The sequence below is a fragment of the Pelophylax lessonae genome (genome assembly GCF_965119305.1).
Source record: "Pelophylax lessonae genome assembly, chromosome: 1".
Lineage (NCBI taxonomy): Eukaryota > Metazoa > Chordata > Amphibia > Anura > Ranidae > Pelophylax > Pelophylax lessonae.
In genome coordinates this window covers 633,544,678-633,572,066 of record NC_138768.1, presented here as the reverse complement: position 1 = coordinate 633,572,066, position 27,389 = coordinate 633,544,678, and positions in this window count along the sequence as shown.

The window sequence follows — 27,389 nt, the reverse complement described above, 5'->3', positions numbered from 1 at the left end:
TCTCTGACCATCTCTTGTATCATGTCTGCCGTCTCTGATCATCTCTTGTATCATGTCTGCAGTCTCTGACCATCTCCTGTATCACGCCTGCAGTCTCTGACCATCTCTTGTATCATGTCTGCAGTCTCTGACCATCTCCTGTATTATGTCTGCAGTCTCTGACCATCTCCTGTATCTTGTCTGCAGTCTCTGACCATCTCCTGTATCACATCTGCAGTCTCTGATCATCTCCTGTATCACATCTGCAGTCTCTAACAATCTCCTGTATCACATCTGCAGTCTCTGACCATCTCCTGTATCATGTCTGCAGTCTCTGACCATCTCCTGTATCATGTCTGCAGTCTCTGACCATCTACTGTATCACGTCTGCAGTCTCTGACCATCTCCTGTATCACATCTGCAGTCTCTGACCATCTCCTGTATCATGTCTGCAGTCTCTGACCATCTACTGTATCATGTCCTCAGTCTCTGACCATCTACTGTATCATGTCTGCAGTCTCTGACCATCTCCTGTATCATGTCTGCAGTCTCTGACCGTCTCATGCCAAGGTTCGCCATCACTGCTCTATATATATATATATATACACACGCATGTGTGTTTGAGCTTTGGGGTGCACACCCTAATGCAATAGGCTGCGCACGCCTATGTATATATATATATATATTATATTTAATTACAATATAAAAGGGACAGTACAGTTATGTTACAGTACAAGATTGTTAGGAAGGCCCTGTTCATAAGAACTTACAATCTAATAAAGACAATCTAATCATAAGACAGGGTAGTAGTGGGTGTCCGATCAGTTGCAGACTATCAGAATATAAAGTTTCGGAGGACAGAGGATCTGTGACAATAGCAAGCACATTCAAAGAAGCAGGCTTACACAATGCATAAGTTCTAGCACCATGTCATGCCACACACAGAGTCACAACCACAGCTATGCCACCCTACAAGACTAAAGTTTACCAGCAGTCATATTTCTGCAAGAACCAGCTATTGAGCCAACCATTTTACCAGATCCATAAGCAGAAGCATTCATAGTCCTACCACATGAAACAGAAATGGAGTCAGTGGCATCCCCACAACAAGAACCAGCAGTAAAGTGACAAGTCCCGTCAATAAAGCCTCAAGCAAGAAGAGCCAACCTAACAGGACTATCAGGCCTGTCATTACAGTTGCTAGCAGGACTGCCATTAAGGAGCCAAAACACTAGGTAATTCCTGCCATAACCAGTGCTGTAATATTTCAAGAGTCTGACCAGCAATCCAAATGTCTACAACACAAACATGAAACTTCAAAATCTCACAGCAAATCAGAAATGCCAGATTTTTCCATTAAGGTGCATTTTGTACTCCTAAAAAAAAAACTTATCTTTGATTTAAATGTTTTTTTTTTTTTTTTTTATGCAAATTACATTCTATGTGAGATTTGGCCACAAATAAACTGGGTATGGCAAGAAGTAGCTGTCTATGTTATTAGCTGTTACCAAGGGGGCAGTAAATATAAAGTATCCTGAGATTTAGATAATTGTGTATTTATCTCAATTTTATACTGATTAAAATACATCTGTTCATTACAGGGATGATTTAGTGTTTGGATGCAGTTTGTAAGAAAAGGAGACACTAAATAGAACATTATATTCTGTAAAAATTCAGACCTTACAGTGAAAGGGTATGGTGGTGCAAGGGTGGGGGAAGTCAGCTGGCATGCAGATGTTAAATGAGACAGAAGACAATTGGTAATGGACCTAAAGCAGAGAAGGCTGGTAGTGAGGATAATAGAAGAGTTACAAGTTAGGTTGATGCAGAGCTGATGACAGAGAAAAAGGGAGCTGAGACGCAGAAAATCCTTTTTAGTGGAAGTGCAGTCAGAAATAAAAATGTTATAGTGTAGAGCAACGTTTCTCAACCTTTTTCACATCACGGCGCCCTTGAAAAGTAATTTAAGTCTCAAGGTACCTCAATCTAAGGCTTAGTTCACATTACTGCAGGTTGGGGAACGTGCCCAAAACTATGCATGTTCCTGACATGCAGACAAATTCGCTGCTCTTTAGCAGGCACAAAGGCGTGCCATTAATTCCTAATGGTACCCCCACGTTTTGGCAAACCAGATGCGTTTTCGGTGCAACACACTTTTAAAAATCGGGTCATGGACTTCTTTCCTTTCGTTTTTGTGGGTAGGGCAGCACTTTGAAGTGAATGGTCTGCCCTACACACAGCATGCAACCTCACAGATGTGAACCAGGGGATGTCCACATGTGAGGGTGGGGAGTAGTAAAACTACGTGGTTGAGCTGTTTTTACAATGCCCCAATTGCTCCCCCTTTACCTGCAGAGGCTGTACACATACGCAGCTGAAAGTATATCCCAAGGTAAATGGGGCCACATTGCAACTGCATTGCAACAGCATGCATTGCCCACGGTTGTGGAATGGTGATGCTAAATTAGCAGGTTAAAACAGGCATTGAGGTGGAGACATATTACCTCTTCCTTGCCTGTCAAATGCCTCTGAAAAATGATCTGAGTATAGATTGCTTTTCAAAGGAGCGAAAGTTCTGGTTGCTATTATGAAGGAACCCTAAAAAAGCAGGTATGATTTTACAGGATTAGGGGTCAAAATTAAAAGCAACATACATATATACACTTATGAACATACATACATACACACACATACATATAAACATACGCACACACCCGCATACATACACATAAATATAAACACACACATACATAAATACACACACACATATAAAAACACACACACATACTGTACGTACTAGTGATTGAATGATATCGGTTTTTCGTGCCGATACTGATATTTTGGCCATTGCATATTGATATCGGCCGATATGGGCCGATATTTTGATCATTTAAAATTTTGCAAAATAAACACAATTTTCGACACAAATCTGTTACTGAACATGTTAATATTTGTTTATTAACATTTTTTTAAAACTGCAGTCAGTGCAAATTAAACTGCTAGAAAAAAAGCTAGACAACAACAAACAGCTAGACAGTGGATTGAAGGAGTCAGTGGACTACTGCTGCAGTATTGCATTCACTGCAATAATTTTATATCACTACTGCAGTCAATGCAAATTAAACTGCTAGAAAAAAAGCTAGACAACAACAACCAGCTAGACAATGGATTGGAGGAGTCAGTGGACTACTGCTGCAGTAGTGCACTCACTGCAATAATTTTAAATCACTACTGCAGTCAGTGCAAAACTGCTGGAAAAAAAAAGCTAGACAGTGGGGAGTCAGTGGACTACTGCTGCAGTAGTACACGCACTGCAGTAGTGATTTAAAATTATTGCAGCAGTGAGTGGCGCACTACTGCAGCAGTAGTCCACTGACTCCAATCCACTGTCTAGCTTTTTTCTAGCAGTTTTGCACTGACTGTAGTGCAGCGCAGCGCAGTCAGTGCAAAACTGCTAGAAAAAAAGCTAGACAAAAGCTAGATAGTGGAATGGATTGGAGTGGGGTGGAAACTAGTACTATACTACTACACTTTCAATACTCCCAGTTAAGTAGAACAATAGTATAGTGCAGAAAGCATAACATTTCAGCATGTTTACCAGTTAAACGGCTTATTTGTTTTTCATAAGTTGCTGCCACTTCACTAAAAACAACTTAGTACCGAGGAAGGAGGAGCAGAAATGTATATTCTAGCATGAAAAGCAAGTCTTTTGTAGCGTGCCTCATTTTATTTCCACCACTGAAGAGGATCACCACTTCTGTCAATTACTGGTTCCTTCAAATAGAGATGAAGTTCATCATCTAGGCTCATTATTGCAGATTCAGAAGAATCCTCCGCATGAGGCCCCAATAAAACACTGAACATGGCATCTATTTGATCACGATGAAGTTTCTCTTCTGTCCGTTGTCTTTTTGGACATTTTTCTCTTTTTGAAGCATTCTGCTCTTCCACATTAGAAACCTGCTCTTCTTGAATTTTCTTTTCAGCAGGAACCTCCTGTTGAATATCTTCTGTCAGGCTTTGTTTTGCCTTGGCCAATACATCATCAGAAGAGAAAGGATGGTTCTTGTATCGAGGATCCAAAAGACATGCAAGCACAACATTTTTATTCTCTTCATGCTTCTCAAAATGTTTGGCAAGGCTGTCCCTCATGGCCTGCCTACATGTTTTAGTGCCATGTGTGTTGGGTCCTTCATTCTGTTGAAGAAGCATCTTCAGCACCCTCACACATGGGATGACAGATGACACAAATGAGTCGTAATGACTCACCTCTAGTGTCACTTCCTCTATGGGGAGGAGGGTCTCAATGACATTGGCTACAATGTCCCACTGATCAGCAGTAGGACAAGAATATCCTCCATATTCACCAGAATATATGGTAAGAGCTCGCTTCTGCTCCAGCATTCTTTGCAGCATGTGAAGTGTTGAGTTCCATCATGTTGGAACAGCGTTAATCAAGTTGTTTTTGGGTAGGCCAAGGTCTTCCTGAATGCACCTCAGTTTCTGCTTGGCAAGGATTGAATGGTGGAAATGGCCTGCACACCTCTTCAGCATGCTAATTATGTCAAGCAAAGCTCTTTGGTTTGACAGACCATCATTTACCACAAGTTGGAGGGTTTGTGCCATGCAACTGAGGTCTGACACTTCAGCAAGTCTCATACCTTTACCATGTTCGCTACGCTGTCTCGAAGCACAAGCATTACTCGGTCTTTGGTGATTCCCCATTCTTCTAGCATGCCTAGAAACCTTTCTCCAATGTACTCCCCAGTGTGGGATCCTTGCATCACTTTTGTATTCAACACCAAATACCTTCTTGTCCATCCGCTGTCAATGAAGTGGCATGTAAGACTCATTAGGGATTCTGTTTGTCCTGACCAGCAGTCAGTCGTGAATGAGAGTGAGTTGCCAGCATTCTCTGGTTTCAGCATAGCCTTTACTTTCTCAATGATGTTTTGGTTAATATTTCTCAGCATTTCGGTTCGATAATACTTCTCACTCTTCAGTGTGTACCTTGGCTCAACTATGGACATCAACCGCTTAAATCCAGAGTCAGACACCATAGTAAATGGCTTGTTATCAGTGACCATCATCTCTGTGATTACTCTGTCCAGCAGTTGGGATCTTCCATCCGATTTTAGCCACCTGTTTTTGTTCTAAAACATATCTGTTTTTGTTGCCTGGGATAGTGATGTTTCACCTTGTGATTCATTTTGTTTTTTTCTGTTGTGCATGATACATTTCAACATGATGAACTCTTAGATGGGCTCAAAGATTTGATGTATTTTTTAATTTTCGCAGTTATTGATCCCATGCTTACATTGTTTGTGCACGTGTTGCACATTGCTGCTGTTTTTCCTGGAGATGGAGATGAGAAATAGTCCCAGACCACACTTTTAATTTTTCTATCTGCATCAATCTCCATTGAAATTTGAAAGACACTACTTAAATTGAATATAGGTGGCTGGCTGGCTGGCACCCTGTGGTGGGTAGCTGACTGGCTGGCACCCTATGGTAGGTGGCTGGCTGGCTGGCACCCTTTGGTGGGTGGGTGGCTGGCTAGCACCCTGTGGTGGGTGTGGCTCACTGGCACCCTGTGGTGGGTGGCTGTCTGGCACCCTGTGGTGGGTGGCTGGCTTGCTGGCACCTTTTGATGGCTGGCATCCTTTGGTGGGTGGCTGGCACTCTGTGGTGGGTGGGTGTCTGGCTGGCTGGCACCCTGTGGTAGGTGGGTGGCTGGCTGGCACCCTGTGTGGTGGGTGGCTGGCTGGTACAGGCCCAGGGCCTGTGGCTGGCTAGCTGGTACAGGCAGGGCCTGTGGCTGGCTGGCTGGTACAGGCCTGTGGGTTTGTGGGTGGCTGGCTGGCACCGGGCAGCAGCTGTGGGTGGGTTTATGTATGTGGCCATGGCGGCTGTGTTAAACGAACTGTGCACTGTGACTGTATTGTATGAGAATCACTCACTTTTCCGACTCCAGTATGTGGCTGCTTGGCTGTGTTAAACACACTGTGCACTGTGACTGTAGTGTACACTCACTGTCCCGACTCCAGGCGAGGCTGAGGAAGGCGGCCCAAGAAGGCAGAAGCTGTACCAGTACTGGGGCCGATTCTGATATATCGAGGAAAGTGCACATCGGTCCTCGATATATCGGTTTTGGCGATAATCGGTCGATCCCTAGTACATATAAACATACACATGTAAACACACACACACACACATACATAAATACACACATATATAAACACACATACTGCACATACACACATACACATGTAAACACACACTCATACATGCAAACACATATAAACACACACACATACATGCACACACACATACATGCACACACACACACACAAACAGAAACACACAGATAGCCTTTTTAAAAATTGCAATACTGTATTGCATTGTGGGGGGAGGTGGAGAGTTCAGCACTCAGGAAGCCACCTCCACCTTCCACTGCTTTCACTTTCCTGAATGCATGTCACTGTCCTGACCTCCCACAGTGCTGATCAGGGCCGGTGCAAGCAATAGGCAAGTCAGGCGGCTGCCTAGGGCGCCAGGGTAGGGGGGGCGGCAAAATCCGTATCCCAAGCCAATTGCTGGGGATTCAGATTGCAACAAAGGCTATGGACCCGCGCGCATAATTCAGAAGGGCAGTGTCAGTCCCGAGTGTGCTGACTCGATCCCAGTCAGTGTGCAGCCTGCAGTAGCTGGTTGTAATGTCAGGTGGGTAGCGGCATCCTGGGGGTGTGGGCATCTATCCCCACATGATGAGTGTGCAGCCCCGCAGAAGGAGGCCACGCTCCCTTGGAATATGAACATCGAGGGCAGCTGGGAGCCTAGAAGAGGGAAGAGGTTCACAGCCTCTTTGAGCACAGAAGAGGTGCGTAGAAGCATCCCCTGAGTTCCAAAGCCTGGACTCCGTCACCGCCAACCTCCTCTCTGCTCCGCTCCAGCATCAGCAGTAAAGCCCGGAGGATGAGGACGAGCGGGAGGCACAAGCTGCTGGGGAGCTGCTGGAAGGAGCAGCAGAGCCCCTCCCAGATCGAGAAGGTATTGGGCATCATACACTGACACAGACCTACCTGCAGACACAGACTGGGATGGGGGGCAGAGGAGGATCTGCGGATAGGGACAGGGCTAGGGGGTCTCTCTCTCATCTCCCCACCCTCTCTTTCAGCCCCCACACTCTTTGTCAGCCCTCCCCCTTCTCTGTCCACCACCCTCTCGCTGAGCCCCCCTCTCTCTGAGCCCCACCCTCTGTCTGCCACCCTCTCTCTGAGCCCCCCTCTCTCTGAGCCCCACCCTCTGTCTACCACCCTCTCTCTGAGCCCCCCTCTCTCTGAGCCCCACCCTCTGTCTGCCACCCTCTCTTTGAGCCCCCCTCTCTCTGAGCCCCACCCTCTGTCTGCCACCCTCTCTCTGAGCCCCCCTCTGTCTGAGCCCCACCCTCTGTCTGCCACCCTCTCTCTGAGCCCCCTCTCTCTCAGCTCCACCCTCTGTCTGCCAACCTCTCTCTGAGCCCCCCTCTCTCTCAGCTCCACCCTCTGTCTGCCACCCTCTCTCTGAGCCCCCCTCTCTTTCAGCTCCACCCTCTCTCTGAGCCCCACCCTCTGTCTGCCACCCTCTCTCTGAGCAACCCTCTCTCTGAGCCCCACCCTCTCTCTGCCACCCTCTCTTTGAGCTTCCCTCTCTCTGAGCCCCACCCTCTGTCCGCCAACCTCTCTCTGAGCCCCCCCCCTCTCAGCTCCACCCTCTATCTGCCACCCTCTCTCTGAGCCCCCTCTCTCTCAGCTCCACCCTCTGTCTGCCACCCTCTCTCTGAGCCCCCCTCTCTTTCAGTTCCACCCTCTGTCTGCCACCCTCTCTCTGAGCCCCCCTCTCTCTCAGCTCCACCCTCTGCCACCCTCTCTCTAAGCCCCCCTCTCTCTGAGCCCCACCCTCTCTCTCAGCTCCACCCTCTGTCTGCCACCCTCTCTCTGAGCCCCCCTCTGTCTGAGCCCCACCCTCTGTCTGCCACCCTCTCTCTGAGCCCCCCTCTCTCTCAGCCCCACCCTCTGTCTGCCACCCTCTCTCTGAGCCCCATTCTCTGTCCGCCACTCTCTCTCTGAGCCCCACCCTCTGTCCGCCACCCTCTCTCTGAGCCCCACCCTCTGTCTGCCACCCTCTCTCTGAGCCCCCCTCTCTCTGAGCCCCACCCTCTGTCTGCCACCCTCTCTCTGAGCCCCCTCTCTCTCTCAGCCCCACCCTCTGTCTGCCACCCTCTCTCTGAGCCCCACCCTCTGACTGCCACCCTCTCTCTGAGCCCCACCCTCTGTCCGTCAACCTCTCTCTGAGCCCCCCTCTCTCTCAGCTCCACCCTCTGTCTGCCACCCTCTCTCTGAGCTCCCTCTCTCTCAGCTCCACCCTCTGTCTGCCACCCTCTCTCTGAGCCCCCCTCTCTCTCGCCCCACCCTCTGTCTACCACCCTCTCTCTGAGCCCCCTCTCTCTCAGCCCCTATTCTGTCCGCCACCCTCTCTCAGCCCCCTCTCTCTCTCAGCCTCCCTCTCTCTCTTAGCTACCCCCTCTCCTCCAGCCACTTTCTCCCACCCCTCCTTCTCCCCCCTCCTCCTCCCTCTTCTCCTCCCTCTTCTCCCCCCCATCTCCCCCCTCCTCCCTCTTCTCCCCCCTCCTCCTCCCTCTTCCTCCCTCTTCCCCCCCTCCTCCTCCCTCCTCCCTCTTCTCCCCCCCCTCCTCCTCCCTCCTCCCTCTTCTCCCCCCCTCCCCTCCTCCCTCTTCTCCCTCTCCCTCCTCCTCTTTCTGCCCCCCTCCTCCTTCTCCACCCTCCTTCTCCCCCTCCTCCTCCCCCACCCCGGTAGCAGTGATTAAAAGGTCAGGGGAATACATGGGCAGGGCAAAGGAGGTGGAGCCAAGGGGGCGGCAAAATGAGGTTTACGCCTAGGGTCGTCAAAAATCCTTGCATCGGCCCTGGTGCTGATGCAAAGCTTAGTGGAGGGGGGGGGCTCAGTCTCATCTGAATAGCAGGATGCTGCAGCACCCCTGATAACCTCAGACAGCAACCCAAGGTGCCGCAACACCTAGGTTGAGAAAGGTTGGTGTGGAGCACAATGTGCAGGAGTAGAACGGAGTGAGATTGTGTCAAATGTAGAACATAGAAAAGGTACTGAGAAGAATAGTATGCAGTGTACAGTATAGAACACACAGCACAGTGTACAGAGTGGAGCAGTGTGCAGTAAAGAACACACAGCACAGTGTATAGAGTGGAGCGATGTGTGCAGTAAAGAACACACAGCACAGTGTACAGGGTGGGGCAGTGTGCGGTAAAGAACACACAGCACAGTGTACAGAGTGGAGCAGTGTGCGGTAAAGAACACACAGCACAGTGTACAGGTGAAGCAGTGTGCAGTATAGAACACACAGCACAAAGTACAGAGTGGAGCAGTGTGCAGTATAGAACCCACAGTACAGTGTACAGGGTGGAGCAGTGTGCGGTAAATAACACACAGCACAGTGTATAGAGTGGAGCAGTGTGCAGTAAAGAACACACAGCACAATGTACAGGTAAAGCAGTGTGCAGTGAAGCAGTGTGCACTATGGGGCACACAGCACAGTGCACATTGTGGATCTGAGTGCAGCATGCCTGTGTCAGCACAATTGCAGGAGGAACACTGTAGAAACAAATTTACACACTATACCTTTGCATATTATTGACATCCAGAGCATAGTGGCAACACTTCCTGTTAGTAGGGATGTGAGCGGGCACACCTCACCTTCTCCTCTATAATGCCTCTCCTCAATAAAGCAGAGAATACATAAAAAAAAGGGTGGGGAATGATCCTGTATATAGGACGCTAATAATGACCAAGAGCTGGGAACATTTAGCAATAAAAGTCGAAACTTCAAGATCATTTTTGTATTATACATTTATGTAGATAGATCATACAGCAGAAAAATACCAAAAAGACTAACTCAAAGGGGGTTATAGAAATAAAAAAGAAAACTAAAATGAAAAAAAAAAGGGGAGGGAAAGAGGGAGGGGGAGGGGGAGGAGAATGGGATATGGAATGCAGAGGGGACAAGTCAAATTAAGTAAAAGAAACATTCTGCCTCTCGGAAAATGGCATGTACCAGATTAAGGAATTTAGACACTTGCTACAAGAGCAAGTCATGGTTGAGAAGCAAGAGAGGTCTGATCTCTGGAAAAGAAATAAGGGGTCCAAACTTTCCAGTAGTTGTCCTCCCTTTCCTTCAGAATCATGCTGAGGTTCTCCTCATTTCCTGAATCTGCTCAGTCCTCACCCTCCAAGGCTGCTCATTTTGAGTGTATGTCTTAAAATGAAATTCCACTCTACTATGACAAAATATAAAATCATCAGCTACAAATTCTGTAGCTGCTTATTTTTAATAAACAGATACTCATCAGCCCATGGAGTCCACCGCAGTCTTCACCACCCCTGATTCTTCTCAGCATTGCAAACCCCCTGCACCACTATTTTGGGTTTGGGAGATGACTTCCTGATGAATCACTGCTGACTCCCCACTGGGCATGTGTGGGATCTAGCAGCACAATTAGACTGGTCCTGAAGTCTCCTGAAATGGGTGACATCATCCCAGGAGGCTGCAAACAGGGACCCCCCTCCCTGTTTGCAGCCACCTGGGCAAGGAACGAGGAAGTGGGGGCTGTTACTGACAAATAAAGGTACTTAATCCCATTGCAATTAAATATAGGCAAGAGGAGAAAAACATGACAACTTTTTTTTTTTGGTGTGATGGTCCACTTTAAGTAATCATATAACATTTTCCTTTGCAACAATCTACAAACTCCAAGTATCTCATATTGATTTTCCACTTTTTCTGTGTTTTCTGTGTGCATCATTAGTTGAAAGGCTGTGGATAGGCATGAAAAAAATGTCAGATGGAGAGGATTACAATTGCTGTGCAGCCAATAAATTATAATGTGTTTATACATTTGTGAATAAATGGTGTTTTATGCCTTGAATGTGAATTCCCATTTTTGTATAATCTGTAAAAAGGCCAGGAGAAAGGAACAGCTGCTCCACCATATTTCAGAGCCAGGCATTTCAGACATTTGCTATGAATCCTCTCTGGGCAAGGAAATTTACAGGAAACAGAGGACACAGACTGTGATGGGTGTCTACAGCCAAACTACGAAGGTTGAAAACCTGACATATGATAACAAAAGACATTCATGCATTTAAAGTGACCCTAATGTTGCTAAAAAAAAAACATGAATGCAAAAGCAGACTATGAAAGCAAAAGCTTTATCATTACTTGTTTGAGAGTTGTTGAGTTTAATCTTCACCCATTTGAAGAGTTCCAGGTACCGCCACCATCCAACACTTTCAGGTGATTTAGAGAGCATGGACTCTGTGGGCACTAGTGTGGGCATTGTTTCTCCCATCAATCCCTACAGACAGTGTCCTTTAGTGACCAGTAGTACAGTGCTGTATCTTGGCCTAGGCCAACAAGGCCCAGGCCTAGGGCGGCACTTTGCAGGGGGCAGCAAAAAAGATGCATAAAAAAAAACCAGCCTACTCCCTGCTCCCACACGAAAAGGGTCCCCACCGCCTTGTGCTACACTTTTAGTATAAGGCCAGTCTTATGGGGAAAATAGGGCCAGAGGGCAGGGTCCAGGAGGCAAATCAGTCTGGCACCCACATAAAGCACTCACACTGCTACCTGCCAGTATGATAATACCGGCGGATGAGGACATTCGGACAGACTGCAGGCCGCCAACCACCCTTAATACACCTGGCCTCCAATGCTAATAAGTGTGGCACTGCAGCCTAATGCTCCGCCTACCCTCTTCTGTCCCCAGGTATGGCAGGCATCATGGCAATAATATAATTTCATTTCATTAAACATCCTTGTCCTTGAGTGAGCATACTGAATTGCATCATATACAATGAAGACTTTTAATTGTATATGATGGCAATAATATTTTGGACCTGCTCACCTCATATGTCCTATCGCAATATGTCAATGGGTTAGTGAGATTACTCCAATCTTATAAGATATTTGACTTGTGTTTGCTGCCACTGATTATTTCACTTTTTTGTATATTGACTCTGGGCGTCCTAGTCATTATACTAATAAGTGAAATATTCCTATAATTACAATCAGTGGCAGCAAACACAAGTCCAAATATCTTAGGCTGCACTAATGGGCACTGATAGGCTGCATTAGTGGCCACTGATGGGGCTGTACTGATGAGGCTACACTGATATGCTGCACTGATGAGGCTGCACTGGTGGGCAGTAATGAGGCAGCACTGATAAGGCTGCACTGATTGGCACTGATGAGGCTGAACTTATGGGAAATGATGAGGCTACGCTGATGGGCACTGATACACTGTGGCTGTGGTCTGTGGTTTACAGATGACAGAACGGGTCAGAAACAGGAAGGGGTGTGGCCTTTACAGGAAGGGGTGGGTCATATTTAAATTAGGGGGTGCACAAGTTTAGTCAGGCCTAGGGCAGCGCAAAACTTAAATACACCACTGCAGTAGTACACACCAAATTCCCAGCCGCTCACCCAGATTCTATCTTTACAGCCTGACAGGACTGTACACATGCCAAGGCCACAATACTTTGCTTCCCAGCCACAGCAATTTTAATTTGGGCCAAAAGTTTGACAGGTGACACCACCCATCAAACTCGTCCATTAGATCAATGGGGCCACACTGCAGTTGTGGCATGGTCCTGTTATGAAAAAATTGCTGTCCTATAAAAAATTTATGAAAAAACAGGTGACAGGAGATGGCAGTAGTGCTTTCAGAACACCTGCCAGCTGCTGCAATACCAAATGGGGACCTGCTGTCAAGTGACAGTCCCACAAGTTCGGGCCAAAACCATGTTTGGCCAGATCCTTAGCTCATCAGCAATCATGACCAGCATAAAAAGGAAGATGGCTGCTTCAGTGGATAGCAGGATAGTGTTCTGTGTAGTGCATGAAGCGCGTAAGAGCAGGTCATTCGCCTACAGTGAAAACACATCTTAATAGGACTAGCTGTATTTAAAGGAACGCAAAAAAATAACTGTCCAATCACAGCCAATACCCACTACACCATTGACGTAAATAGTAAACCACTGTCTTGCATACAGATTTGTCCATTAACACAGTTTCTCTAACCAAGCCCTAACCCTTCTACACTGTTTAAAATCAAAACAATTTAGCTGGATTTGGGCCATAGCTATCAGCATTTTGCATTATTAAGTAATTTAAAAACACCATTTACCTTAAATATTAATTTATTTTTGGACATGTCAAATCAGTAAAACATTGAACTGTACTGATAAAGCTAGAACGATATTTACAGACCTGAATGCTGACCTCACAAAAGTGATACACATTAAGCAAGATCTATGGTAGACTATCATCTTCATGGGTAAATGAGATCTATGGTAGACTATCATCTTTATGGGTAAGTGAGATCTATGGTAGACTATCATCTTTATGGGTAAATGAGATCTATGGTAGACTATCATCTTTATGGGTAAATGAGATCTATGGTAGACTATCATCTTTATGGGTAAGTGAGATCTATGGTAGACTATCATCTTTATGGGTAAGTGAGATCTATGGTAGACTATCATCTTTATGGGTAAATGAGATCTATGGTAGACTATCATCTTTATGGGTAAGTGAGATCTATGGTAGACTATCATCTTTATGGGTAGTTAAGATAAATATCATCATCATAAGTAAAGTGTGCAACAACAGCCTGCTATTAGTTACCGCCGTTTATAAACAACATTTTTAAGCTTGAATTATTTAAGCCTGGGATCTCGAAACTAAGCCTCGGAAATATTTTCAGATATATCATACCATTCAATGTGCTTAGTCTGCAAATACAGGCCGAGAGCAAACCAGTTTGTTTTTGTTTTAATGATTAAGACAGACTCATTGCAAGGAATGACCTGGCAGTGGTGCACTGCTATCCCATTATTCAGACAAGGAATACTATTACTGGGGTTATATCAGGCCAATGTTTTTAAACATTTACTCAGCGAGTGTAGAATTTGTATACACTAACATTTTATTCTATTCGTCTTCATTTTATCATTGGAAGGAATTTTCCTGTGTAAGAGATCATTTGTCTAAGCTAGGTTACTAAATATGCAGCCTATTTGGGTGGTGAAGCTATGTGGACATAGAAACTGTATAACTTAAAAAAATACTTGAAGATTATTTGTGAGACAGAATGAAAAATGTATTGGCTAGAGATTGGTGTAAAAATCCAGATAAAATAAAATATAACATTGCCATGTAAAGTGGCTCCAGGTCCGTAGAACCGGCACAGCACTTAAAATGTATGATGATGCCAATTGTTTTTTGTTCTTTTTATTTTTGAGGAGGTTGAGACATTCGCAATACAACTTTTTTTTTTTATGCGTAGACCCCTAAACCCCAACCCCTAACCTATTTATTTGCCTTTTTTTAAACCTAGCTGAAAATAAAAAAAATGTATATAAACAGCAACTGAAGTTATTACAGACTCACACAATAGTAGTGTTCGGTCCATGCACTGTGAATACAGGGGAGCGGGAGAGGAGGGATATTTACTAATATGTAGCCCACCACACTGCAATTCACATTAGTGTAGCACAATACAGTGCTGTGTATGGTGCTTAAGACATAGGTGTGTGCAGCCTATTGCACCCCAAAGGTCAAACACATATGGGTGTGTATGTGTATATATATATATATATATATATATATATATATACTGTATATATTTATAAAAAAATTGGAGATGCAATCTCAATAATTGTTCGTTTCTTTCTTTACTTCATATCTTCATGCATTTACAAGCAAGCGACTGCACAGTTTTGGACATACACGCCCTTTATCAAGCTGCATGTTGATGAAGGACATGTGTATGTCTGAAACTGTGCAGTCACTTGTTTGTAAGTGCATGAAGATATGAAGTAAAGAAAGAAACGTACAATTATTGAGATTGCATCTCCAATTTTTTGATGAATTTCTGGTGGAAACAGAGGAGTGCCACATAAGATGTTATCCTGTGAAAAGGAACTGGTTACACAGCAGAGGTGTCCCACCTTGAAACTAAGAGATTATTTGTAGACAGGGCTTTTTTTTCTCTGAGAAAAGGTTTAGGAACTCACCTTCCTCCCCTAGGCCACACCTGTCTCTGCCCCTACCCACTCTTAGAACCACCCCATATCCAGCAAAGAGACATGCCCATTGCCAGCAAAGAGACATCCCCATATCCAGCAAAGAGACATCCCCATATCTAGTAAGAGACATCACCATATCAAGCAAGGAGACATCCCCATATCCAGCAAAGAGACATCCCCATATCTAGTAAGAGACATCGCCATATCAAGCAAGGAGACATCCCCATATTCAGCAAAGTGACATCCCATTATTTAGAAAAGTGACATCCCTATATCCAGCAAAGAGATAGGCCCATATCCAGCAAAGAGACATGCCCATATCCAGCAAAGAGACATCCCCATATCCAGCAAAGAGACACCCCCATATTCAACAAAGAGGCATAGCCATATCCAGCAAAGAGATAGGCTCATATCCAGCAATAGACGGGCCCATATCCAGCAAAGAGACATCCCCATTCAGCAAACAGACAGCCCAGTCCAGGAAACAGACATCCCAGTCTGGCAAAGAGACGGTTGAGCCCAGCAAAGACAGCTCAGTGCATCAAAGAGACAGCCCAGTGCAGCAAAGAGACAGCCCAGTCCAGCAAAGAGACAGACCAGTCTAGTAAAGAGACAATTCAGTCCAGTGCAGCAAAGAGACAGTTCAGTCCAGCCCTGCAAAGAGACAGCCCAGACCAACAAAGAGACAGCCCGGTGCATCAAAGAGACAGCCCAGTGCATCAAAGAGACAGCCCAGATCAGCAAAGACAGTCCAGTCCAACAAAGAGACAGTCCAGTTCATCAAAGAGATGGCCTAGTTCAGCAAAGAGAGCCCAGTGCAACCAAGAGACAGCCCAGTGCACCAAGGAGACAGCCTAGTGCAACAAAGAGACAGCCCAGTGCATAAAAGTGACAGCCCAGTGCATCAAAGTGATAGCCCAGGGCAGTAAAGACAGCCCAGTCCAGCAAAGAGACAGCTCAGTGCATCAAAGAGACAGTCTCAGCAGGCACAGCACAGCCCCATTCAGCAGCATTGTCACCAGAAAACTAAAAGCTTGTCTCCACAGCACATTAATTCATTGAAAATTAATAAACAAAACAAATTTTAACAAAACAAAACTAAACTAAACTAATTCCGAAATGAATCAACAAAACAATCAACAAATTAATCAACAAAACAAAGTTAGTAATTTAACAAATCTATCTGAAATTTTAAAAAAACACATTTTTCTATTCTGCACGTCTAGAGTGCTGATTGCCACTTTAACCTCTTCCTGTCCACGCTATAACCAAAAGATGGCTACAGCACAGCTCTCCAGTTTTGGGTGGGCGTCCTCCCATAAGTGCGCCTCCCGTGCTTGCCTCCTGGGGTGCACATGGGGGGCTCTCTGCAATAGCTGTATCCCCTCATCACAGATTAGGACATGGGCTCTCTGATTGACCCTCTTGATCATGTGATGTTTGTGTCCAAACATTTGTCGGTGTCACTAATGGACCGTCAACATCTGTCGGTGTCCCCAGTGAACCATTAAAATCTGTTACAGTGTACAAGTGCACAAAAACATCTGTCACAGTGTACCAGTGCACATCGACATCTGCAATAGTATCCCATTGCAACATCAACATCTGTCAGTGTCCCTAGTGGACTGTTAACATCTGTCGTGTCCTCAGTGGACCATCAACATCTGTTACAGTGTACCAAAGCACAAAAACATCTGTCAGTGCCTCAGTGTTCCATCAACATCTGTCCTTCCACCTGACAAGCTCTGCAATTACTGACACGCTTTGACTGGCGATCTCTGCAAGCATAATAGGTCAACTGCATGAGGCTGGGCAGATAAGCACTGGAGCTGAATGGATGAATGTTTTATTCTCCTAAAGCAGTTTATGTATTTTATTGTGTAAGTTTTTTTAAGTGTGGTTGGATATTTTTTTAAAGCGGTTGTATCCTCAACAAAAAAAAAAAACAAACAAACCCTGCAGAACAAAGGCATAATGAGCTAGTATGCATCGCATACTTGCTCATTATGAAATACTTACCTTAGAACGAAGCCCCAACACGGTCGCCCGGACACCGCTGAGGCAGCCAACATCTTCGCTCGGCGTCTCTTCCGAGTTCGTGTTCATTCTGTGAGTGGCCGGAGCCACGATGACGTCACTCACGTGCATGTGTGCGGGAGTTCACTTTCCAGCAAGAAGCTGGCAAGGAGCTCTGAAGGGCGAATATCTCCTAAACCGTGCAGGTTTTAGGAAATAGGAATTTTACCTACAGGTAAGCCTTATCATAGGCTTACCTGCAGGTAAAAGTTAAAAAGCGGAGTATACTACCACTTTAATAAAAACAGAGCATTCATTTTGGGCATTTGTCTGTCTATTACATGGACTCTGGGAGCTGCATAGGGATCTCTCCTGTTAACCCTTGATGTGCTTATGTGGCTTGCATAAGAGGATGGAGTATTGCCTGGGAACTCAGTAATGCATAGATAGACCTCCTATAATATTAAATAAATCTACAGAGGTGGTGTGCAGTTTGGCTGGCACTTGGTGGAGGACTTGGCATGTTTATATTGGGCACACCAATCTACTTTGGACATTTAGACTACTATTGTACATAATTTCATCATTTGGACTATGACATTTGTGAGAATATTTAAATTTTTTCTTTTGATTATTGTAATTTTTGTGCATGATTAACTTAATTAGTTCACACAAAAAATAGCCTACAGATTTTTTGTTTGTTTTGTAAACCCTGAAAGCTTATCCTAAAAGTTTGAATGTTAGTGCAAATAGAAAAAGTATCATGGACAAGTGTACTAATGCTGCTACAATCACCTCAAGCACGTTGTGTGGGAAGTTAATCTTGTGCAAGCTCTTTGCTGATATGTGGTGACATCATGACCTCTGCCTCTGGAGGTTACATCAAAGCAGCTGCCTGGTTTACATCAATAACTAAATCCCCACTTTACTACCCATTTGATGTGGTGCCTTTGATGATTTAATTTCAGGGGTGCAGGTGCAGTTCTAGCAGTGCACACCATGCTGTGAAGTCACACATGAAAAGCATGTTCCCAGTGGATCCATAGAGTAAGGAGCCCAAACTACAGAATCCCACAAATTCAGAACTAGGGCTAACACATACTATGCCAATATTAATGCAGGAGTTACTAATTAAGCAGCTAATATAAAATTCAGCAGCCTAATGGATATTAAAGATGCACTTTCATTTGTGCTTTCATTATATTATTTGTATGCAGAACTCTCTAAAAAATGTAAATGCATGCAGCAGTTAAAGCAAAGATTCAGTCTAATTAAAAAGGATGTTATTTTATATCAAAATAGTTATTGAATTGTTAGCAGCTAGCATTTTGTTTGCAGTGGAATTATACATTGTTCTTAATATTACTGTTAACCATTCAAATGAATACATTTCCTTGCACTCTGCCTTAAATTAAAGAGATTGGCTCTATTGTTTGATGGATGTGTACATTTACATATATGTTGAACCCACACTAGACATCAAGGTGACTTTGTTTTCTGTGGTCCCACTCTTATCAACTGGGAAAATATTAAAAAAATATATACTGTATATAAACTGAGAGCATGCTTACCTGGGAGTTATTCCAAACCTCCCTCTGGTGAATGCACATGAAAAGTCCAAAGTAAAGCTGTTAAAGCTTTCCATACACCTGAAGAATTTTGTTCAAAAACATTTGTTTCCAGAATGTTTGTTTGATTTTTTTTAATGATTAGTGGGGTCAAATAATTTTTAAATGTTTGGTTTTTGCAGGGATGAAAAAACTCGAACAGGCACAGGGAGGATGGAAAATCTTTCTTGAACAAATTTGTAATTGTGAATATGGGTTCAGGAAAAACTACAGATAATAACGAAACCTGTTTAATAAATCTTGGATTCCATTCAGATAGCAGGTTTGTACAAAATTTATAGGGCTTCAAATAAAATGAGTTGATCCATTGATGGTGTAAAGGAAATTTGTAAATTATGTATAACATTGTATTCTATTTTGTATGTTTTGCCTGTGCATTGCACTCGTGCACATGGCACTAATAATGTTTTCATCCTTTCAAGTCCTGATTAGAATTAGCCTGCCTATGTTATGCCCCTTGTTACCATAAAAGTACAATTGTAATATTAATGTGATATCTAAAAAATCACGCGTATAAAAAAGTTCAATTGTGTCAAATAAACAGAACAGTTAATTTGGAAAATGCTGGAAGTCACGATTACCCGATTAAAGTGACATTAAATTCTGGTTTTAAAAAAAATCTATTCAAGTATGCATTTTTAACTGAAAAAATAACCTTTTATTGCTCCCAACCTCTTATCTCTTACCTCTGCACATTCCTTATCTTTTTTGTTCAGTAAGCAGGCTTGATATTCATAGACCCTGGTTTATAGTCTGGCACCTTCAGGTGATTGAACACTGGCAAAGCTTTTTAGGACACACCGCCTAGGTATCCCCCTATAACTCTTCCCCATTTCATGAGTTCTCCATTTTTTGCTAGTGTCCCAAGGAGATGGGCAGGGCAGCAGGCTTCGGGTCATCAGGCTGGGCAGCAGGCACTGGGCCATCAGGTTGGGCAGCAGGCACTGGGTCACATAGCTGGGCAGCAGGCATTGGGTCATCAAGCTGGGCAGCAGGCACCGAATCATCAAGCTGGGCAGCAAGCACTGGGTCATCAAGCTGGGTAGCAGGCACTGGGTCTTTAAGCTGGGCAACAGGCACCTGGTCATTACGCTTGGCAGCAGGCACCGGGTCATCAGGCTGGGCAGCAGGCACCAGATCATCAGGCTAAGCAGCAGGCACCAGATCATCAGGCTGGGCAGCAGGCACCAGGTCATGAGGCTGGGCAACAGGCACCAGGTCATCAGGCTGGGCAGCAGGCACCAGGTCATCAGGCTGGGCAACAGGCACCAGGTCATCAGGCTGGGAAGAAGGCACTAGGTCATCAGGCTGGGAAGCAGGCACCGAAACATCAGGCTGGGCAGCAAGCACCGAAACAGCAGGCTGGGCATCAGGCACCGAAACATCAGGCTGGGCAGCAGGCACCAGATCATCAAGCTGGGCAGCAGGCAGAGGCACATTAGGCTGGGCAGCAGGCAGATGCACATCAGTCTGGGCAGCGAGCAGAGGCACATCAGGCTGGGCAGCAGGCAGAGGCACATCAGGCTGGGCATCAGGCAGAAGCACATCTGGCTGGGCAGCAGATAGAGGCACATCAGGCTGGGCAGCAGGCAGAGGTACATTAGGCTGGGCAGTGAGCAGAGGCCCATCAGGCTGGGCAGTGAGCAGAGGCACATCAGAGTGAGCAGCAGGCAGAGGCTCATAAGGCTGGACAGCAGGCAGAGGCACATAAGGCTGGACAGCAGGCACTGGACCATCAGACTGGAGCAGATCAGTCAGCGTGGAAGCAGACTGGAGCAGATGGGCTGGCATGGAAGCAGGATTGAATAATGGCAGGATTGTGCGAGTTGGGAAAAACTTTAGTTTGTTTTTGATTTTAGCCACAGAGGTTCTGCATGTGAACAAAGGACTGTGAGTAGGGGGAACAGCTGATGGAAATGAAGAGCTAAAGAATGGTAAAAAAGAGGGAGAAGATGCTAAGGAGGGTTTCTGTGGGATTGTCACAGGCAGTGGTGAAGAGGTCATCTTCAATGGGTTAAAGGCAGGGTAGGTGCAGAAAGTGTGAACAGGACACTGACACATAGCTGGTGGCAGGGTACACTGGGCTGCAACTGTGGTTGCTGTGGGTGATGGGGAGATGTCTAGCAGCAGGAATGAGGCTGAGTGCAATATAACTGACCATGCTTGTAGTAATTGTTGAACATAATTCAGTTTACACTCTGCTTTTCTGACAAGGGATTGCACTGCAATAATACACTCTACTAGCACCTGTTGGGAACATGCTGAATAGTGCTCAAAGAAATAAGCTGAGTCATCCTCTTATAACCATAACAGTGATTCTACCTGAGCCATACTGAAGGGGGGGGGGGGGAGAAAGTCATCACTGCCTTTATGAATCAATGGCTGAACATCTCCAAACAACATCCTGCCCTGATCAACTAGGGAATTACAAAGACTAATACATTCTAAAAGCTGATCTCTAGTCCACTACTTTAGTATCTGGCAGGCAGTATTCCTTTTCTTCTGTCACTAGCAAAAAAAAGTATACAACCTCCTCAGGAAGCATCCTGCCACAAACAACAGCGGAGCCAAGATGGCTTCCCTGTGCAGCCACTTCTGGTCAGGACTGGCCTTGGTGTCATGTCAGCTGCTGGTGTGACCAGAAATGTGTGGACTGTCACAGAGAATACCAAGAACAAATACAGTGTAAAAGAATATAATTTATTTAAAAGATAAGAGAATAACATAAATGTAAAGGCACCTCCAAAATACCAAACTGAGTAAAGCAAACAAGAAAACCAAACAAATAGTGACACACAATGAACAACTGCCTAAACCACATATATACAGTAAATGGGGAATGCAAAGTGCAATCCAAACAGAGCCAAGGTCCTACATGGGAGATCAAGCAGAGGGAGCTGGGAGCAAGACAGGACAGGGAAAGGGTAAAAAGAGATGGATAGAGCAGGTTGGAAGGGATCAGGCTGCAGGGACGGGATCAGGGTCCAGAAACAGGATACAAGATACAGGATCGCAGGTCAGGGGCACATGGAGACAACACCAAGGCAGGAATGAAGAGCATGGACAATGTTTAAATACACATTCTGCAACAAGCATCAGGTGATGACTGATTACATGAGATGATCTTCTAGCTGCTGAGAGACACCCGTTGGTGGACATCGCAACTGCAGCCTATGGATCTGGAAACTACAGTGCCACCAGCAGGTGAGCCCTTTCCTGACACAGGGCCTCAAACTAACAGGAATAAAGTTCAAAACTAATCTTAGAAAGTGTTATTTTACTAAATAGGTAGTTGATGCTTGGAATAGACTTTCAGCAGTGGAAGTGAATCAGTCAACAGTAAATGGCTTTAACCCGTTCCTCACCGCCCGCCGCAGTTTTACTGAGGCAGGCAGCCCCTCCTGCACGAACCAACGTAGGTATATGTCGGTCGCGTGCTGCAGCAAGGGGTAGAGCGTGCACCGCTGGTGGCGCCCTCCCACCCCCACTCGTCAGCGGGGACTCCGATGCACAGGGCAGGCGGCTCCGATTGCCGCCTGCCACCCGCGATCGCTCCCCGGCTGAGAGAGAAGAACAGTCAGCTGTTGTAAACACAGCTGACCATTCTTCTCTATGGAATGATCACAGAGTGCCTGTGATCCTTCTATATAGGATCACAGGTCTCTATGATCATTTTAAAAGCGAAACCCCCATACAGTTAGAATAACTCCCCATGGCTCACATTTAACCCCTTGATCACCCACAGTGCATATTTTTAGCACTGATTACTGTAGTAGTCCCCTCAAAAGTGTCAAAAATGTCAGTTAGGAGTCCGATCTGTCCACCTTAATGTTGCAGTCCCGCAAAAAAATCGCAGATCGCCGCCATTACTAGTAAAAAAAAAAACAATAAAAATGACATAAATCTTTCGCATAGTTAGTAGATGCGATAACTTCTGTGCAAACCAAACAAAATACGCTTATTGCAATTTTTTTACCAAAAATATGAAGCAGAAAACAAATTGGCCTAAACTGTTAAAAAAAATTGATTTTTTATTTTTTTGGGGGGGAATGTTATATAGCAGAATGTGAAAATTATTGTCTTTTTTTTTCAGAATTGTCGCTTTTTTTTTTGTTAATAGCTCCAAAAAAAAAAAAATCACATAGGTGATCAAATACCACCAAAATAAAGCTCTATTTGTGGGAAAAAAATAACATCAATTTTTCTTGGGTACAGCGTAATTGCAAAAAATGGCCTGGTCATCAAGGGGGCAAATCCTTCCAGTCCAGAAGTGGTTAAACACGCTTCAGACAAAGATGGATCTATACTCTAAAAAAACAAAAACTGATCATGATCATTAGCAAACAGTGGAGAGTCTGGGGACTGTATCTACCTTCCAGAGCAAAAAGCATGCTGCCTGCCACTTTGAGCCACTTGCCTGTGCACCGACACCCACCGCTGGGATTGCAGATCTGCACCCTCATAGCCACCTCACATCAGCCTCTCCCTCACTCCTTGGCTCCTGCTGAGAAAGTGGAGGTATAAAGAACCACTCCTCTTGCCAGGGAAGGCATAGTGAAGGCAGTGGGCTGGTGACCAGAACTATAACACACAGAGGAACATTCTGCCATGCTTCATGCACCTACGCCCTGCAAATAAAAAAAGTTCCTCCTCTGCTCCAGCCTCCATTGACCTGAGGGGCCCAGAGAACTGTAATTTAGGCCTGGGTAGCAAGTAGGAGTGGAGGTGTGGGCTAGTAAAATCCATCAAATCAATTAATTTAGGCAGGAATAAACAATAAAGCTGTCCGGGCCCCCATCTCTTGCTAATGGGGCTCAGGCTGGTACAACAGAATCGGTTGCACTGCCTTATCAGCGGCCCTGCAAGAAAAACTGTATATAAATTCCCTTTGTGAGCTACAGGTAACTGGAATTTAAAAGCTAACAGTCATTTAGTTAATGTAAAACAGGTATGTCATGAAAAAAACGAAAGATTTGTAATAATTGCAGCATCATGGTACTGTAGACCAGCCTGGTATCTTTCCAGATCTCATAGCATTAACTAAGGAATTTCAAGTTGAGTGTGGGGAAATATACAATCCAGTTGAAAGGGAAACTGCAATTAAAGAAGAACATAAAATAATAAAAATAAAAAAAATTGTATGGAGAGTAAGGATAGCACATATAGGGGAAGGGGGACAGAGCTTAGGGGGTCAGGGTACACCAGGCGGAGGACTGCATGAAATGTATTACACACTATATGCCCTTAAAACAACACCAGAGTATTAGGTTGCAGCAGTGCATATCAAGGTGTTACTCAGTAAGCAGACATTTGAAACCTTCCATATAAGATAATTCAATCAAATAGAACCAGGTGGACATATATTTTGCTGATGTGTTCTTTAGTGAACTAGTAAGATCTTCAATTGTCCTAATATTTTCCACCCTTTGGTTCCACAGCTGAATAGTGGGGGGGGGGGGGGGGGCGCAGATTTCCACAGTGCTTGGATGCATGCACATGAGGCTTTAACCAAGTGTCTAAGTACCAAAGTTTTGTATATCTTATCCAGGATATAGTTATGGTATAACAGAAAAAACAGAAAAAGATGGAAGATCCAGGAATTACCCTATCAGTGAGTGGAGTGTTTGGGAAGTCTTGTGGACCGAAAATATAAATAATGTTTCCTGGAGGGGAGCCACAGTGCCAGCAGGCATTTGCTAAAGATGGATACATAGCAAGGAGCACCGTTGGGGTACGGTACCACAGGGTGAAATTTTTATATCAAGATTCTTGATATGTTTTGTTAATTGAAGACTTGGAAGATAGAGAAAGTAGTTTAGTACGTCTTCAGGTGTGAAAGTAACATCTAGGTCCCGTTCCCATTGGTCGAGGAATCGCTTAGGAAATTGAGAGGCTTCCGAGAGTAAAAGTTTGAGGGCCCACAAGAGAGTATGTCGGAGTGGAGATGGCGAGAGGTATTCATTTTCAAAGGGTGTGAGGTCCCTAGCAAATTTTCTAAACACAGAAAATGGACCAATTGTAAGATTTGGAATACTCCCAGAGAGGAAAAGTCTAATTCTAACGACATTTCAGATTTTACCATTACTTAACAAAAAAATATATATTAAAAAATGATCTCAATGTCACAGGTAGTCTTTTTCACACATCTCCTCCTGTTGGCATTAATTCATTTGAGACGTGATCTCATAAAGTTGGCTACCAACATTCTGATAACATCCCCCTACTTAATAGCAATAAATTAAGGGAAAAAAAGTAAACTCGATGAGCAAGTTTGGGGTGGAGGAACTTGACTGGCCTTTCTCAGAGTCCTGACCTCAACCTGATTGAACTCCTTTGGGATGAATTAGAGCAGAGACTGTGAGCCAAGCCTTCTCTTCAACATCAGTGCCTGACCTCACAAATGCGCTTTTGGAAAAATGGTCAAGAATTCCCATAGACACACTCCTAAACCTTGTGGACAGCCTTCCAAGAATAGTTAAAGCTGTTATAGCTGCAAAGGGTGGGCCAACTCAATATTGAACCCTACAGACTAAGACTAGGATGCTATTAAAGTTCATGTGCATATAAAGGCAGGTGTCCAAATACTTTTGACAATATAGTGTACATAAATAAATCAAATAAATAGAAAAGTTCCTGCATTTTTGTGATGTCTGTCAGTTCTGCAATATAATGAAAGGTCAGCTATGCTGGAGATTTTAATGACATCTCAATAAAGCCTCTTGTTCACAATAGCTTTGTATTACTTCAAGAAGTTACAAACAATGCATTTGTTAGTGAGAAAATTGTCTTGTCTTGTTTTTAAACTGGAATTAAACCTTTGCAAAAGAAAAGAAAGGATTAAAAAATGGACCCCAAGAGCTTTTAGCCTTAATGTGCTAGTATGCACAGCAAATTAGCACATTATAGCAGACTTGCCTTGAAAGGGATCCCCTGCAGCGGTGTGATATCAGCATTCCCACCGGTCATGTGTGCTTCCATCTTCTCCAGGTTTTCCTTCCAGGTTTGGACTCTTCAGCTGTTTGACTGGCCAGGTTGGGATGACGTTTCCCCAACACATGTGCACAGGAGTAACATCCTCTTGGCACAGAGCCATGCCATACATGTACGCTTGCCAGCTGTTTAAAGAAAAAGAAAGACCCAGCAGCAGCTATTTCTAAAAAAAAAAATGATAGCTATGCCCAGTATATCTTTTATAAATGACTTCAGAAACTGCTCTTGTAATTCACTTTACAAAGGAAAATCATTTAGTACAGCGCACATTCCTTTGTCACACTATATTTTATAAAGATCATCTTTATGATTCATTGCAGTGCCACAACAGTAATGATTGCCCTGACACTGAAGAAATATGAATTCTTTGCCATCACAAATAAGTCAGAAAATGAGCAGCATGAGAGGGTCAGTCCTTCCAAATAATGTTTTTACCACAATGTCACCTTGTTGTTGCTCAGAATAAAATACAGTGAGTTCTACCAATAACTCCTTAGTTCATGTTATCAACTGCTTGTCACATTATTATGAATGTTTTCACTGACTATTTATTTACGTCTGACTTTGTTTTCCATTTTCTAAAATCGAAAGCCATTTATTGGCTTATTTGATGTATACAAGAGTACCTGTCACACCTGTGTTAGTTCCTAGGTTAATAAAAATAAATAAATCAGCACAAGGGTCATGAACTACTATCAATCCAATATGTCTCTCATGCTGATGGCTCCTTGTATAGTTGAAATGGTCCTACCTCAACCCCCCTCCCACCACCACCACTATCGCTGTAATCTTACACTGCAGTAGGGGTTGATAGAGCTGAGGGGCTTGTCATTTGCACTCATCATTAGGGATGATCGAACGGTTCGGGTCGACCATCGGTTCGACCCAAACATTGACTGTTCGAAATTCGGCCGAATTTCAAACTTATTAGTGAAAAAGTTCGGAATTCGGCAACCAGAACCGACCAAAATGCAATGGGACAGGAACTGGGCTTTAGAAGCCCGTGATTGGACCAGAACCATCAGTAAAATGTGATTGGAGTGACTAGGGGGTCCAGAGTCCAATCAGTAGTGAATACGCCCCCAGTATATAAGATAGCCCCGCCAAATCTTTAGCATTGTAATACAGGGCTGTGGAAGAGAGTGGAAGCAGCTCTGTTACTCCTACTTCAAAGTGTCATTTAGCAATTATTAATATGAGGAAAGGGATATCTAGTGTAGTTAGGGTACTATTTTCCACTATAGTTAGATTTAATAATCTAGTTTCTGTAGGGAAAGTGTTAAGTGTCAGGGTGACTGTAGTGTAGTGTAAGGTTAACTGACTCTGACTGCTATGGCAGGGGGACCAAAACCTTCCATGTCAGGGTGACCGCCATAGAAAGCCATAGAAAAAAGATTGTTTCTATTGCAATAGAACAGGATAGTGGCTTCGCCCCTGTGACACCCGGCTTTTTGTTGCAGACGTTTATTTGGGCTTTTTTGTGGACGTGTTTGGAGGCAGGCATGACATCAGAACTTCTGTGTAGGGGTATATATACACACACACATGTATGTATATATACACATACACATATATTGGTGTGAAAGTAGCAGAACCCTATGGCTGCGCTAATGAAAT